We start from the raw sequence: 17859 nt of genomic DNA, 5'->3' as shown, positions 1-17859 counted from the left end.
GCTTTTGGCCTATGTGAACTGCCTCTTCTTAAAGCAACAGAGACAGCGCTTTGAATGAGACTGTGTGACATTCTCATGTAGCATGGTGCCAAGATGCATTTTGGCACAGCCCCCAGCAAATGTGGATTGAGACTTTTAAAAAAAGCTAAAGAAGCAAGAAGGAGCAGTCAGTCTTCTCACTCCATTAGCCCACAGATTTGGGGAAAATATATCCCAGCTCCTTCAGTTTTGGGGCCGCTTTTTTCATCCCATGCCCCAAGTCTGGTAGACAACATTTGAGCTGAAAATATTGGCTCATCACTGGATATACTGAAAGTAGGGAGGGAAACCTTATATGGGATTACACAGTGGCGTAGCGTGGGGGGTGAGGGGGGGCGGCCGCACCGGGCGCAACATCTGGGGGTTAGGGTTAGGGGGCGCAAATTACTTGCCTTGCCCCGGCTGCTGACAACCCACGCTATGCCACTGGGATCACATTTCCTGTAATTATGCTTACATATGAAAGGAGTGGACCATTTCTTTCTCACCAGTTATTAATCAAAAATAGAAGCAAAATCTGTGTTTATTTTTGCATAAATCTGGCGTCCTTCCCTCTCCCCATCCCACTTGGCTTTCTTCACACTTTTCCATCTGACCTGGTTATTCCCATATCCCCCATTTAGCCGGCTACATTGTTGGGTTTAACCAGCCTTGCCCAATAAATAATAGAAAGTTCTCCTGCTTGAATGACCCCACAACAAACAGCATAGAAGCACTGTGTCACAATGCATCTGGATATCAGGGCGCCAGGTGACAGCTATGCATTTTGCCCAATCCCTGCTTATAGGACTGGGGATTTGTGGTCTCAGAGAAATGCATTTGGTGTGAAAACATGTACTATTTTCAGAAGATTGTGTCAGAACCAACAGGAAGATGTTTTGTGTGTGTGTGTTTACATTTAATGCAAATTATAGCAGCACAAGCCTCTTTTATTGTTGCATGAAAAGCTTTCAAAATCTGCTTTCATTTGCTACTATATTTAAATTTCAAAAGCTTCAGTGTGCTAAAGATTTTCCTTTTGTTCATCTCCATGGCATTGGAAAAGAGACAAAGCAGAGATACTGCCTGTATGCATTGGACCAATCAGAGACTATGTATAACTGGCCCAACAGTTGCTGGTGGTGATACTAACGGGGAGAGGGGTGTGATGAGCTTGGGCTGAAACCACGGACAGGTGTAAGCTGAAAGCCCATTCCTGTCTTTTATAATTTGAACATTATGTTCTTATAATAAATCACTGATACAATCATTTATCAAATGTTGTTGTTATTCCAGACTCCCATTCCACCCACTACTACTCCTATGTTTTATCTGCTACTCTTAAAACTGCCATTCACTAAACCCTTGACAGACTGATTCCTAGATAGAATGAAACCAATCATTCTTTGATAAAATGACCCCAATCTAGCTGAACTGTAGCAGCGCATTACACTTGTGGCAAAGCCTCTGCCCTCTGTTATGCTCACTGAGCTCCACTTTTTTTCTGATGTAGGAGCTGCATACACAGGAAAAACCTGACCATATAACAGGAAAGTACTTGCCTACAGATACTGTATCAAGTTTTCCGCTTCTTCTAACCAACTGATGGATGTCCAGTCTCTATCTTCATGTGTGATCCTTATAGCTACTATTCCCAGGTTACATCTGCTGTTCATTTTGGAATGTAGTTTATCCATCACTGCTCTATATGTTTGGACACCTCTTAAGATATGTCATGAAATTGGGCACAATGGTTCCCGAGATTGCCGAGCAAGTTTCTGCCTATGTTTTGATACCACCAGACCCTCTATGTGTCCCTATTTTCCAGGGACATCCCTGATTTAGAGAAGCCGTCCTGGTTTCTGATTTGATCCCAGAATGTCCCTGGGATGCCCCTATTTTCATTGGAGAAATGTTGGAGGGTATGGAGTTATCTGACCCCCAAAACGTCAGAAGGCAATCCTGTATAGGGAAGTTTTTTTAAAAATGTTTAATTATATTATTATGTTTTTATATATGTTGGAAGCTGCCCAGAGTGGCTGAGGCAACCCAGTAAAATGTGTGGGGGTATAAATAGTAAAATTAACATTATGGAATGGGACGTCCCTATTTCCACTGGAGAAATGTTGGAGGGTATGTAGCACTGGATACCATTTTGAATCAGGATGGCGCACTGTGCCTTAAAAGCTGCAGTGATTTGGACCTGTTAATAAACCATCACAAAATTTTGCATGATGGTTCCCAAGATCAAGGAGCAGGTTATGACCTATGTTTGCCCACAACGGGAGTCTATTTTGAATCAAGATGGCCAACTCTAGTATTTCTGAACTGGACACCTTTTAATATATTGAAACAGCCATGCCCCCACTAGAGGAATCTTCCTCAGAGGATGACTTGTCACTCCTCAAAGTAGATGTTACAGAGGACAAGGCTGCTTCAGTGGACTGTGTGACAGGGCAAGGGGAGCTGGGGCCTTCAGCGCTCACAGCCACCTCTGCAAGACACAAAGGGCCCTTGCACAGAATCAGATGTCAAATGTGAGCCTGGGAAATGTGGAGTCCTGGTGCATAAAGGTGCTGGTCCAGTCAGTTGCCAGAGTGCCCTTGGGAGTAAGGGACTACTCTGGAAAAAGCTGTTCCTTATTAGTAGACCAAACTCCTTAGGCAATCCAGGTGGCCTGTAGTGGGGCTCTGAGAGCTCATAGTTCAAAGCCTTCAGTTCCTGGGAGAGAGTGCCGAAACAGCATTCTGCTCGGTCTGTGGGTTTGGCTTTGTATTTTTTTATATAAAAAAAACTGAATAGCAAAAACAATGGCACTGAAAAACAAATATTTTTGTACGCATGTACTGCAGAAACCCTGAAGGTGTTGGCATAAAGCTAACAGCCATCATTTTCTTTACAGTATTTTTGTGAACGTCTACTTGGTGAGAGTTTATTTTGTTTCTAGTTAAAAATACTTGTTCCTGCTCTGTCTTTATTAGTCATTATTCCAAATATGTAAATAACACTGTGATGTGGGTAGTGTGTGTCTTGCAGAATCTTTTTTATTTGTATAAAGAATAAAGACACTGAGAGAAAAAGGATCTACTTTTGATTGCCCTTTTGATAAATGAATTTGCTGGGGGAACTTTTCCACAGTGGTCGCAAAGCATAATTTTTAATACTGGAACTCTAGGTTTAAGTCAGCTGTAGTTTACCATTGTTGTGAAATAATCAGTCTGGATGTTGCAAATTTCTTTACAGTTAATATATTCATTAATATTATCAAAAATTAGATAATAAATACTTTGGGTTTTGACAGCCCTTTGCTTCTTTCTGTTCTGTGGGTGGGCATTCTTATTAGAGGTGTGCATTCATTTTAAAAATGAGCCTCATTCATTCATTTCTTGTTACAGAAAATGATGAATGAAAATCTGAACAAATAACAAATAAAAATCCATTCATTACTTTTTACTTGCCTATAAAATGAAGACCCTTTGTCGAACATGTATGAAATTTGGAAGGTTTGGTAACTTTTGGTTTGGTAGTAAAGTAGCTGATATTGCAGTTTGCATAAATAATACAGAAGTTACAAGCTGCAGGAGATTGGCTGGATGCGCTATTGAAAAAGAACCTAAAGGACAAATGAACTAATGCATAAATTCAATTCCATAACATGGAAAACAGAATTAATTAAAGTATAAAATGAATGTAAAAATTACACCCCCACCCCCCCACAAAGAGAGAAACAGAGCTATATATTTATATATTTCATATTCCATACTTGCATCTAATACTATTCACTGCAAGAGAATATGTTTCACCTCCATCCCCCACACTTTATATGAGATGAACATGAAATTTGGGTTCTAAGAGTACCAGAGTGCTGTTAGTTCTCATGGAAAAATCCTGTTGTGATTTCTGAATGCCTCCTGCAGGAAGCTGGATAACACTGCAATTTTGATTTGCAAAAAAGCACAATTTCTTTGGGCTGAAGAACCTATTGATATATTTAGGCACCATGTTTAATGCATACTATTGACTAGAATCCAGAGGAAAAATGTAGCCTGCATTGTGTGCACTACAAAGGAAAAAGGCACTTGTGCCTGGCACATCTGCTTCCATCGGCTTTATCGCAAATCTATTGGCCTGCTTTGTGATTCTTTCTCTTTCTGTCCCGGAAAATTTATTTGTGTTCTAATGTCATGCTGCAGTTTGCATCGGTGGCTATGTCATTCATATTTGTGTGTGTGTGTGTGTGTGTGTGTGTGTGAGAGAGAGAGAGAGAGAGAGAGAGAGAGAGAGAGAGAGAGGGCTCAGTTAGTTAGAGTGTGGTGCTGATAATGCCAAGGTTGCAGATTCAATCCCCGTATGGGACAGCTGCAAAGTCCTGCATTGCAGGGGGTTGGACTAGATGATTCTCAGGTTCATTTCCAACTCTACAATTCTATGATTCTGTGATACAAACTCAGTACTTTGGCTATAGATGTATATTCACTCTGCAGCTACAAAATATAAAGGAACATTCAGCTGTAGGTGTAATCACTGGGACTGGGAGCAGCCTTCGAGACCACATAACACCGGTCTTGAAAGACCTACACTGGCTCCCAGTACGTTTCTGAGCATAATTCAAAGTGTTGGTACTGACCTTTAAAGCCCTAAGTGGCCTCGGTCCAGTATACCTGAAGGAGCATCTCCACCCCCATCGTTCTGCCCGGACACTGAGGTCCAGTGCCGAGGGCCTTCTGGTGGTTCCCTCACTGCAAGAAGCCAAGTTACAGGGAACCAGGCAGAGGGCCTTCTCGGTAGTGGCACCCACCCTGTGGAACGCCTTCCCACCAGATGTCAAAGAGAAAAACAACTACCAGACTTTTAGAAGACATCTGAAGGCAGCCCTGTTTAGGGAAGCTTTTAATGTTTAATAGATTATTGTATTTTGATATTCTGTTGGAAGTGACCCAGAGTGGCTGGGGAAACCCATCCAGATGGACAGGGTATTAATTATTATTATTATTATTATTATTATTATTATTATCATCATGCAAGGTGAAAGGAGGTAGAATACACTTTAACACATTAGCCCCACCAACAGTTTAATAAGATCTGCAAATTCAAGAAATCCAGGCCTGCAACCCAATTTCATTTGTTTTAGTATTGAGTGATCCCATTACCAGGCCTCATCCTACCACCCCTTTCTTTAAGGCTAAGCTTAAAAGCCATCTTTAAGCCATTCCACATATCATGCAGAATGATCACTCCCACTAGCTGCAAGCTCAAGTAGCAAGAACCATTGGGATTGGAGCCAAATGAGAAACAAAGGGGAGGCGGTATCAGAAAGCTCTAGTCTAGGCAATGTTGAAATTTGCATCTTTTTAAAAAATGGAAAGGCGACAAAAACCCACCTCAAAAAAGCCTAGCGAGGACTGAGAATGGCGACTGAGGGTGGCACTGTGGTCCAAACCACTGAGCCTCTTGGACTTACCAATAAGAAGGTCAGCAGTTCGAATCCCTGCAACAGGGTGAGCTCCCGTTGCTCTGTCCCAGCTCCTGCCAACCTAGCAGTTCAAAAGCATGCCAGTGCAAGTAGATAAACAGGCAAATAGATAAATGCGGCAGGAAGGTAAACAGCATTTCCATGCGTTCTGGTTTCTGTCACAGTGTTCTGTTGCGCCAGAAGCACTTTAGTCATGCTGGCCACATGACTCGGAAAGCTGTCTGTGGACAAACACCGGCTCCCTTGGCCTGAAAGCAAGATGAGCACCACAGCCCCATAGTCACCTTTAACTGGACTTAATCGTCCAGGGGTCCTTTACCTTTACCTGTACCAGTGTGTATAGAAAATTGACCTGTACAAAGAATTAACACTGAAGGTTTATGTGCCAAAAATTGGTATTAATGCATAACTAATTAAGCACCCCTGGGACGCGGGTGGCGCTGTGGGTAAAACCTCAGCGCCTAGGACTTGCCGATCGCATGGTCGGCGGTTCAAATCCCCACGGCGGGGTGTGCTCCCGTCGCTCGGTCCCAGCGCCTGCCAACCTAGCAGTTCGAAAGCACCCCCGGGTGCAAGTAGATAAATAGGGACCGCTTACCAGCGGGAAGGTAAACGGCATTTCCGTGTGCTGCGCTGGCTCGCCAGATGCAGCTTGTCACGCTGGCCACATGACCCGGAAGTGTCTGCGGACAGCGCTGGCTCTCGGCCTCTAGAGTGAGATGAGCGCACAACCCTAGAGTCTGTCAAGACTGGCCCGTATGGGCAGGGGTACCTTTACCTTTTTAATTAAGCACCCCAAGGGGCCATGTTCACATTCAAGTATTTACTAAGTTTTATATCCAGTTATAAGGATGAAGAAATGGAATTTGATATTTTGAAGTTATTTTGCAAACTTATTTCTTCAGATGGGTCATTTATAGTGTGCTTAAGTCCCGACTTCCACTGCACTACCCTGTGGTCTATAACAATGATGAACTGTACACACTGGAATGTCAGACCTTGTCAAACTGCAGGCTTTTATGTGGGTTGTTTGACTTGGCTAAGTGTATGGCTGCGACACTACATGGTATTTCTGTTTTTTAGTCTAATGGGAATAGCCTGGATTGTTTTCACCTGCCACAAGGAGCAAATGTCAACACGGTGTATTCAGGGAAAAAACCAGCATCTCAACACTAGGAACATAGTGCTGATTTGACAATTGGCATTAGATTCTCAAACACTGTCCTTGCAGCAGGTGGCTTGGAATATGTGAGCATTTGTTTTAAATTGTCAGTGGACTAACCTACATTCTAGCTGTCCCCCTCCAGTCTATGATAACAGTTTTAATCTACACATGCATTTAAGTAACATTGCACAACAAAACGCCTTCAAGAGAGGCTCTGTAAGTTAAATTCCTCCGTATTCTTAGGTCATGTCTTGCCAACATTCAGGGTAGGAACCATTTCATTCGTTTTGCTGCCCGACGTGTAAAACTCTAAAGACAAATTTATCAGCAGCATCTTTGTAGGATATGTCTGCCTCAACACTGACCTATAATCAAGAAAGATTGGAATTTTGGCATTTGCTAGCTGTTTAAAACCTCTCTTTTGATGATAAAGTGGAGAAAGTTGAAAGCCCTCATTTGTGCTTTGATCTAATAAAGAATGTAATTCCAATAGCCAACTAAACTCTCCCCCCACTGGCCTTTTTCTAGACAGCTTTTAAGGCATTGTATAATAAAATAGATACCATCTTGTGATGTATTGAATGAACCTTCTGAAACACAGAACATTCACAACAACAGCTAAATGTTTCAAATCAATGATACAAGGAAATTGAGGTGGGCTGGAAAACAATATTTTCTACCCTCTTTTGTGGTCATCGTGTTGTTGTTTTAAAAGCAGTTATTTGAATACACACTCCAGGCCTGAAGTAGCCCAGAATTTAATTTACTGAGTTATTAACTAGTGCTTGAGCATGATAAGAGCCTGTGCCCAAGAATGAAGAAGAGCCTGTGCCCAAGAATGAAGCCATATTAAATATGAATATGAATAGTTAATACTTCATTATTCAACTTATGCCTGTTAGCTCAATTGGTATCTATTTCCTTCTGCCCTGGGGTGATTTATTTGTTACCAACAACCATTTGTCTGGTGGGTGGCAATTGAATAGCACTCATTGGACCATATGAAAAGCAATTTCTTAAGCATTCCTAGTGCTGGAATTGGAAATGTTTCATACGTAAAGTCAGACTGTACATTCCTAACAAACCCAGGGACAGTGTGCAAATGAAGGGCAGGAGTGGGGAAACTGTGCCTTCCAGGTGTTGTTAGAATCAAGCTCAGCTGGTATGGTCAGTGTCAGGGATTCTGGAAGCTATAGTCCAATGACATTGGGAGTAGCACAAGTTCCCAATATCTGGTCTAGGAACAAGGTCTTTCATGGGTGCTCCAGACCAGCCTTCCCAACCTGTGGCCCTCCAGATGTTTTGGATTATAATTCTCATCTTCCCTGACAATAAAACATCTGGGGGGCATGGCTGCCTTGGCATGGACAGCTTTGCTCTATAGAATAAGTATTCATGAGGGTGAATCACCATCACAGTGCCAGGCTGTGCCTTAGCCTATGCACACTCATTTGAATACACAAACACACCTACCTCACTCTCCACATAATCAGCAAGCCTGATCTTCAAAAGTTCCGGACGATATTGAGAGAGAGCCCCATGCATATAAGATGTGCATGAGCTGGAGCCAGCCATTGCAAGGCAAAACTCATATGTGCGTTCCACACAGATCAAATGTCAGAACAGAGCTATTTGTCTACTAAGTTAAAACCTGATCTTTTTGGTTCCAGACAAAATATGTGAACATGTCCTTTTTCTTCACTTTCTCCCCCTCCCCTCCCCACTTCCCTTTTCTTTGCAGAATATCCATATGTGTGAAGACACTCTGGTTGCAGACATCATAGGATTTTGGTCATCGTTTCATAACTGATGTCCTTTCGGTTGACTTTGGGCTATATTTCTAGAATTTGGAAGAGCTCTGAATGTTTGGTAACATCAACTGTGGCAGCCAGCGTCACACGGAATTGCAGCAGGTAGGCAGCTATGTAACATGAGTTGTTGTGATTTTATATATACATATATATATATAATATTGCTGCTTTGCTGTCTCTTTCCACATTCTGTTATTTTAATGTTGTGCTGAATTTCACAGTGAAAGTTGCCATTTTTGTTGAGTGCGACAATGTCTATGGAAAAGAAAATCTAACCTTCTACTTTGTGTGCATTTTTCCCTATCTACTTGCATTCATTGTCTCCCAAATCTGATGCTGGCTTGGGAGTGGTGAAAGGAATGAAAATCCATTGCTCAGACAATTTAATTGTTGCTGCTATTGTACTGTTTTATTGTTGTTAGCCGCCCTGAGCCCGGCTTCGGCTGGGGAGGGCGGGATATAAATAAAATTTATTATTATTATTATTACTATGGCATGCATCTCTGACAGACATATGAAGAAAGCAAAGGGTTACTATCAATTTGCTTCAGCTGCCTGTGTGTAAGCATTTTGTCATTTACTGAACTATTTTTAGCTAAAAAAGAAATGAAATTATCACAATGCTTAGTGCTACTCACATAATAAAAAATTGTGAATTCTTTACATATACAGTACCAGTCATTTGCAGTAAGAATATGCATTGCACAGTTCATGAAATGCCTGTTTCTTCCTATGTGGATTATACCAAATAAATGTTGAAAATCTCGATGAATATGCACAGGAAAAAATGTGGACTGTTTGTCATATGAAGTATATAGTTTTGGACCCTATAATGTTATCTGAGCTTTTGCTTGAAAAATGAATTTATGTAACTTACAAAGTGTTCGTACTTGTAAAGTAATAGTTACTAAGAGCCAGTGTGGTGTAGTGGTTAAGAGTGGTAATCTCGTAATCTGGGGAACCGGGTTCGCATCTCCGCTCCTCCACATGCAGCTGCTGGGTGACCTTGGGCCAGTTACACTTCTTTGAAGTCTCTCAGCCCCACTCACCTCACAGAGTGTTTGTTGTGGGGGAGGAAGGGAAAGGAGAATGTTAGCCGCTTTGAGACTCCTTAAAGGGAGTGAAAGGCGGGATATCAAATCCAAACTCTTCTTCTTCTTCTTCTTCTTCTTCTTCTTCTTCTTCTTCTTCTTCTTCTTCTTCTTCTTCTTCGTTAACACCTGTAACTTTTCTGGACTTTTAAAGCGATGATTTTAAAGTATCCCACTTTCTTATTGCTTTCTTGTTAAAAGCTATTTGATATTTGAAAATGACTAGGGCATTTGCAATCAAAGAAGTCAAGAAGTCAAAACCTTTATTGCATTAGCAAACTGCCATAGCAAAATAAGACAATACAAAAAAGAAAAAAGACAAACTAGAGACAAGCAACCCAGCAAAATTCAGGTGTTTTGGCTGGCGTAGTGACATTTAAGTTACCCGAAGACAATAATGCAAAGATATAATAGCCAGCGCCCAAAAACTAGTATGCGGGTATATATAAAGCACAAAATGGCCCCAGAACAGACTCAGCATATTGAGTTAAAAGTAATAAAAAGATTAAAACAGGTCCAGGTCTAGGGCACGCTACCCTGTCAGAGTAGCCCTGAGTTTCAGAGCCTGCACTATGAATATTGCCACCCCACGTGAGATTTGGGGATTTGCGTCCACAAGAAGCGATTTCAAACAGTCTTCCTTAGATGTAATGGTGGACGGGATCAAAAGGAGGAGCTTAGATCTTATTGGCTCATAAATAGGGCAGTAGAAAAAGAAATGTATGAAGTCCTCTACTTCATTCATTGTGCATGGACATAGACGCTGGGTAATAGGGGTCTTAGAATAAATCCCCTGCAGGAAGGCCGTGGGTATAGAATGGAAGCGGGCCATAGTAAACGCTCTTCTCAAGTTGGGCTCCGTCAGGTCTATCAAGTAGTTGGCAAGTGATCTTACCACTTTCACTTTAGGGAGCCACATGGAGAGGCGAGCTGAGGTGGACTGTGCCCGGTCCATGGCCTCGTCTCTTGTAAGAATCCAGGCCCGGATTTTATGTTTGTCCCAAGAGGACAGCGAGTCAAGATTTGGGAGAGAGTAGCGTGCAGTAATAGTCACCATGGCCTTGGACCATTTATTGCTTTGAGAACACGTTAAAAAGGCTTGCCTGGCTAGTAGGGGATCTGGGGCATTGATTAATTTACAATAAAAGCTAATAATTCTAATGTGGGCTCTCGCAACAATGGAGGGGAGGCCCAGTTCTGTTCTTAACTGTGCTGCAACCGAGCCCTTGGGGAGACCCAGTATCTTCCGTGCAAAAGAGTTTTGTAGAATCTCCAGCCGTTGTAGTGTTTTTAAATTCCACCCCCAGATTTCAACCCCATACAATAACATCGGGAGGACTTTGCTGATAAATGCTTTTCTGATTGGTGGAACCAGCTGGCCGCCTTTTGCATAGTAGAATTTCTCCAAGGCTTTGATGGTTCTGCGGGCAGCCAGGATGGTTGTATTTAGGTGAGCTGACCAGCTAAGCCCATGCTGAAAAATGATACCCAAATACTTGAATGCTGAACAATGTTCAATAGAATGGCCCTCAAAATTCCAGAGTGACTTCCGAGTTTTCATGCCAAAAGTAAGAATTTTGGTTTTGGCGAAATTAATTTTAAGGGAGTTGGTATCACAATATGTCATGAGCCCTCTGAGCATGTTGTTTAAGCCCAGCTTGGTTAATGACAGTATCACCATGTCGTCCGCATAGAGTAATATGGGGATCTTGAGCTGTTGTAAGGAGGGGGCAGATTGATTTAGGGCCTTCGTAGTTGTGACGATGTCATTGATATAGAAATTGAATAGAAAAGGGGCCAAGAGGCAGCCCTGTTTGACCCCTTTATTCAGAGGGAAAGAATCAGAAAGAGCTCCCAGAGGGCCGAATTTTACTCTGGCCGATATGTCATTATGAATTTCCATAAGAAGGAGGAGGAGTCTCTTATCTATGCTGGTATGACTAAGCTTCTGCCATAGCCTATCTCTGGGAATGGAGTCAAAGGCGGAGGTCAGGTCCACAAAAGCCGCGTGTAGTTTGCAGTTGAACCTGTTTAGGTATTTATCAATCAGGGTAAGTAGAACAAGACATTGGCCAGATGTGCTGTGACCTTTGCGGAAGCCAGCCTGTTCCGGATGGAATAGCTTTGTTTCTTCTGCCCACTCAATTAATTTCTCTAGCAAGAATCTAGAGTAAACCTTGTATGATATGTCCAACAGGCTGATAGGTCGGTAGTTGCGCGGATCTTGTGGGTCCCCCTTTTTATGTATTGGGATAACTATGCTCTGTTTCCAGTTAGGTGGAATCTTAAGAGTAGCATTAATGGTGGTAAAGAGAGATGCTAAGATAGGGGCCCACCACGACTGGTTCGATAAGAATACCTCAGGTGGTATCATATCCTCCCCCGGGGATTTATCCCCTGATAGCATGCTAATTAGTTGAGTACATCTCTCTGGGGAGACTGGCTCCCAGGTGGGCAAGGCAGATGCTGGAAGGGTGGTGACTACATTTACGTCAGAATCTGAGGTGGAATACAGCTGAGCAAAGTGAGAGTGCCAGCTGGCTGCTGTGATGTTATTAACAATGAATGAGGGGGGTCTTAGACCTGCATTAATTAAATTCCAAAATTTCTTGTCGTCACGGGTTTTAATGGCCACTGACAGAGCCGACCAGCGTTCTTTCGCAAAGAGCAATTTCTTATGTTGGAGCAGCTTCTTATAGTATGAACGAAATTGGGCTAACTCCCTGATTTTGCTCTGAGTGCTGTCTGCTTTCATGTCTGACTGGAGAAATCTAAGCCTACTTCTGCACTGTTTGCATTCTTGGTCGAACCAGGTTTGATTCTTCCAGGATAGAATCGCACGGGAAGGTTTCGTAAGCGAAGGGAGCAAGTAGACTAGAATTTGCTGGAAAATTGAGAAATGATTCACATTCGTTGTTAACAGCTGAGCTTTCAGGGCTAGGATCTCAGGGGAATTTAGGAGGACTTTTATGTCTTGCTCCAGGTAGATGTCCCACTTCTTGCGTCCGGGGGCCAGGGTCGATGAATCCTGGGGGTGTGGTGAGCTGGGAGGCCCCAGCTGTGTGTGGTGAAAGGAGATGGCAATTGGAAGGTGGTCACTTTCGGTTCTGTTGAACACATTGAAACAGTATGCCTCATCATTAAATGCTGAGGAGGACCAGATGTAATCTATAACACTTGCCCCTCTAGATCCTAGAAAAGTATAGTATCCCCCGGACCAGTCTTTGGGTGTGCCGTGCAAGCTGTGCAGCCCGCAGTTTATAGTGAACTCCAGCAGTATGATGCCAGCCCTATTAATGGTCTTGTCCTGTGAATTCCACGTAGGAAACCACTCCTCTTCTATGAATAATTGCGACTTATCGGTGAATAAGCTTATATCTGCTCCGATTCTGGCATTGAAGTCCCCCATTATAAGGATCTCTGACTTTGGAAATTCAGCCCCAGATTTATCTAGAATAAATCTTAAATCCTCCCAAAGCTGATTTGAGTGAGAGGAGGAGTAGGTAGATGGATTGTACAAGTTTACACATATGAATTCCCCAAGCGAGCTGTTAGTGATGTGCAAAGTTTGAATGTAATTACTCTCTAACCAAAAGATAGGAGAGATATTAAGCTGAAGCTCCTGCGAAACAAATGTTACCAGGCCTCCACTAGGGCGCCCATACAAGTGTGTTTTGGTCGCAGGAATCACAAAGGCGTCATAGCCCGGTAGGGATGGGGGGGGTGAAGATTCTAAGCACCAGGTCTCTTGTATACCCATAATCTGGAATTTCGCTAAAAACTCTTTCATATCCCCGTCATCCTGTTTGGACGTCCATCCTGCCACATTCCAGGATAGCACATTAAGGCAATTTGAGGAGGGACTATGTGCTAGTCAATTGCTCTGGTTACTGGTGGGAAGGACATTGCCAGGGGTCTGAGACAGCTCCAGGCGAGGTACTACCGAAGGTATCGAAGGGGTGGTGAGTTGATTGATGTGACCAGCAGGGTCTTCAGTAAAACCTAAGTTGTCTCTTTGCACAGTGGGTTCCTTAACGTTTATATATTGGCTTGAAAAGGTTGCGGATAAATGAGGTTCTACCAAAAGAGGTTGACTGGCAAAGGACGAGGATATAGAGTCATTTGACTGGACCGCACTGAATGAAGACTCCAGGTCAGGCATAGAAGAATAGGACATTGACAGATTACCAGGATGAGGTGTGTTTGGCGCGTTACTCTTTAAGGCGGAGGACGAGGTAGTTGATTGCAGATCTATTAGTAGAGGTGAAGGGGGTCTGCGTTGCGACGGTGTATGAGGAGCTTCCGCCAGGCAGACTGCCAAATCATCCGTTATTGGAGTCCCAGTATTTGGCAGGGGTTTCTGGGGTGTTAGCCCCTTCATAACTGGTTTCCTTTGATTTAATAGGTTGCTATGTCCAGGATTTGAGGAAATTTTCTCTTGAAGTACATGTGTAAGATGCTGCTTGAGTGTATCAAGCCTGTTTATAACTTCCTGCTGTTCTACTAATGGCAACTCGCCATAGGATGAAATAAGGTCCCTCTCCTCTGAGATATCCAGATGGCTGGGCCCGCTTTGGTCATGCTTCTTTGTTGCTGGAGTAGATAAACCAGGAAGCTTGGGCTGAGAGGGAGGGTGAGGTTCCCGGGTGGACAACTTGAGTTTCAAGACTGAGTCGCGCCTGTCTGGCGGGCAGCTACCTTTTTGTACGGTGCTGCGGAAGAGAGGTTTAATCCTGGTGTCATTAAAGACTCTTGTTGGGAAGATGCCCCAGGTGGCCAGAAACGCTTTACGCCTAACCAGTATGGAGGGAATTTTTGGAGACTGGAAGGAGAGCAATACTTTTTGGAGCCGATGGTGGTAGTTTAAAAGTTTCACTGTACTGAGGTCTATTAGCGGAGGCCAAATCTGAAGGAGTTGCCTCAGATGATCTTTGACATCTCTCAAATTATTCCACCTTGGGGACCTGGGGTCCCTACTGTGTATAGTTAGACATATTTTGTTTGGTTGTAAAATCAGAGATTGAGAGTCCAATTGAGTTTTTAGGAGGTGACCACCAGTACCACTTTCATGTCTAATAAGGGAGGTATACCTCTGTCCCTTTAAATCCCTCGGAGGCAGAGTGTGGTTGAGCTGGAGCTCTAGCAAATGGGCCTCAAGCTTTTGGTGGAGATTATCCACCTGCATGGAGATCCCATTTATGCTCTTAAAGATGCAGCGCAGGGTCCTGGTTATTAATTGGAAATGATCGAGTCCCATGCCATCGCCGAGGGCCAACTCGGGCTCCCCCTTCGAGGTGGCTCTCACCTCTTTGTCATTATCGTTGGCATTATTCGTTGTCTTCGAGTTCACCCCCTCCACTTCTATATCGGCTGCGAGGTCAATTAAAGGATTAAAACGATTGTGAGTTTCAACCATGTAGCTAACTCCCTCATTATTTCTATTACAGTTAAGAAAAAAAGTATCAATCTTGGACTGTTTGGGCCTCGGGGGAGGCATTGCCTCATCCAGGTCCCTTGGCCGCTTGCCATGGCCCATAGTGGAGATTAGAAGCAATATCCACAATAATTGGAAGTATCCTAATACACCTTAGAGAGTATTGTAGGAAGCAGGGGAGTGGAGAGCGAAGAAGAAAGAAAAGTAAAGTTCGTTGCTTACTTACAATTCTCAGTCATTTCGGTTCAATGTCTTAAAGGTCAGACTTAGCAAGAGTTATTTTTGTGAGTATGCTTCTCTCCATTTTACCTCTTACTCTGTTCTCATTTGCAATCATTATTGACTTTATTTTGCATATAAGCCCAGGGGTAGCCTTAGCTTTCAGTCTAACCTGCTTTGTCACACAGTTAATAAGGAGATTAGTGCAGTTGGATAAACAGAGGGTTTTTTGTTTTTGTAAAGCTAGTTTCACTTGGGCTTTAAGCCTAGCAGCAGATGTGTTTAAAATGCTGTTTCGGCAACTGAAAAGGAGGGCATGTGTTCAATGGCATGTAGAACAAAGTTCAACCCTCAATGGAGTTTGTTGGTATTTCTTATGCTACTATCCACAGAAAAAATGACCCTAAGGCTACACCATAGTGCATGAGAATGATTGACAAGTCTGCAATTAAAATGCAGGAGATGCCTTTTGACCTGCATGCAAGATCTCTGTCTTGACCTTTGAACAACCCCTGATATTTTAGCATTAAATGTGCAGCACTCATAAACTATAGTTATACTTGGTTTCTGAATAAAGTGCACATCTTGGAGTAGCTGAGTAAGTGGTCAGGTGTGTTATCTCTGAACTGCTGGTTCCCCATATGAATTCAAGTATAGAAATCAAAGTTAATTTTCTGAAGGGTTTGGTATGATAGTTAAAAGCCAGGAGACTGGGGGATTAAGAAGGAAGAGATGAAGAGACTAAACACACTGATTAAAGTCTCATGCTGCTCATCTATTTATGTGATTCATTCGGGGTTTTTTAATGTCTACCCCACCTTATTTTTCCACCAGTCTATCTGGATTCCTGTTGCTTTAGCATAAATCACTACAGTGGCCTGAGCTGGAACCCTGAGGACTGATTGTAGCTAATTCATGCCATTTAATCTTAGACATTCAGGACATCATGCAAACCAGTCATACGGTCAAAATAGAGTTTTAATTAACATTTGTGTTTGAGATAATGGACGTGGACTAATGGGGTGTGTGTATGTGTGCTGGTGAAAAATCTAGATAATCAAGATAGTAAAGCTGTACATTTTGTGTGTGTGTGTGTGTTTCTGCAATATTTTAAATAATTCTATAGAATTTATTAGCTGAGACATAACTGCAAGAGGAAATGACAATTGCTCTTCATGACTTTTATCTCAGCTGTTAACCCATTGACTTCAATACCTTTTTTTTTATCTTGTCTGTTTTCAGAATATGCTATATTCAGGCATGTACCAGGGTCACACAATTAGAGGAAATATATATATAATGTTCCTTATTTTGTCTCCTGGAAGATCTTCAAAATTTATTCAGATCTCTTTCTCTCTCTCCCCCCCCCCCCATGTTATATAATTATCCTGTGTCCATTAGGCTGGCTGTGATCCATCTTTTTTTTCCTAGGAGATAGCCAGGAGGTGCTGAAAATAGATAACTCAGCTGTAGCATTCAGTAGAAAGCTGGTGAAATAGGCCAGAAAAGTCTTCCCCTTGTGAGAACTTGGTTGTCTAAGAAGACTGGGCCTCCTTACAGGTACACTGCATTAGCTGGAAAGGACTTGGGATTCTTGCTTTGTTGAAGTCCTTCAGGGAATGTAGAAACTGCTTATGGCACATCTGTCAAGCCAAAGTCTTTACTTGTTTTTTTCTAACAGCTTGAAAAAGTTCCTGCTGCAGTACCAGGCCATCTGCGAGCCTCTACTGCTTTGGGCTTTTATACCTGTAGCCTCTGCAGTTGTAACAAAACTGCAGCTCTTGTCTTCTAACTTCTCAGCCTTTCATCGTGATGTCATTGCGTGGGATGTATAGTTAATCACGTGAAAGCTCATCAGCTCTCAAATTTCCTGCTACTCAGAGAAGCTTCGCTGTCCTGGCATAGATGCATGTTCACATGCTTTTAAAGCACAACATGCCAGGGAGGAATTCAGCAAATGACCTGCATGCAGCTTTATGGCATAATGAGTTACACTCATTTCCCCCTTGCCTGGGTAGGGACTGCAGCACACTGACAGAGCCATGCTTTGCGTGCAGAGTGTCCCAGGTTCGGTGCCTGACATCTGCACCTAGAGGGATCAAAGCAGTAAGCGATGAGAAACATCTCTCCTTGAGACGTCGAAGCGCAGGGCTAGATGGACAAATAACCAGACCTAATAAAAAGCCATGAACCTTACAGAGGCTTTTAGGGAACCTGAAATGGCTTGAGTGGCTGCAAACTATTAGTCCAGTTGCAGAGAGATAGTGATATGGTATACCGGAAGGGATGAGTTTTCTGCAAGCGGCAGGAGGAAACGAAAGAGAGGATTTGTGTGATGTGTTGTTTGCTGAGACTTACCTGTGTTGTGCCCTTTTGAGTTTCAGGAGGACTAGAGGCTGAGTTGCAACACCCCTAAATGAAAGGACAAATGGTTGATTCTACTTCCTATTCTTTTTAAAATATCCTGGGGACTATTAGGGACAGAAAAGGATAAAGCCAAAAAGCTCAGAGGGACTATTGGTATTGAATGAAGCTCCCCAGTATAGCTGCAACAACCGACAGCTGAATAATCACTAACCAGACCCTCTACTATAGCTTCACAGTTGCAGAGCTTTAGTTAAGATCAAGATAGTCTATTTTTTAACTTA

The 17859-nt window shown here is 42.8% G+C and overlaps 1 protein-coding gene across 5 annotated transcripts in view; it reads left to right on the top strand.

The window, feature by feature from the left end:
• DAB1 (DAB adaptor protein 1) overlaps positions 1-17859 on the top strand; it is a 635724-nt gene that overhangs the window by 224523 nt on the left and 393342 nt on the right. For all 5 annotated transcript variants that reach the window (XM_083448084.1, XM_083448089.1, XM_083448096.1 and 2 more), the window contains one exon: positions 8398-8569. The gene's annotated coding sequence lies outside the window, so the exon portion shown is untranslated. The remainder of the gene's footprint in view (positions 1-8397; positions 8570-17859) is intronic.

The sequence above is a fragment of the Podarcis tiliguerta genome (genome assembly GCF_965153285.1).
Source record: "Podarcis tiliguerta genome assembly, chromosome: 6".
Taxonomy (NCBI): Eukaryota; Metazoa; Chordata; class Lepidosauria; order Squamata; family Lacertidae; genus Podarcis; species Podarcis tiliguerta.
The sequence above is the reverse complement of the archived record's forward strand: the minus strand, read 5'-3'. Positions and strand labels throughout refer to the sequence as shown.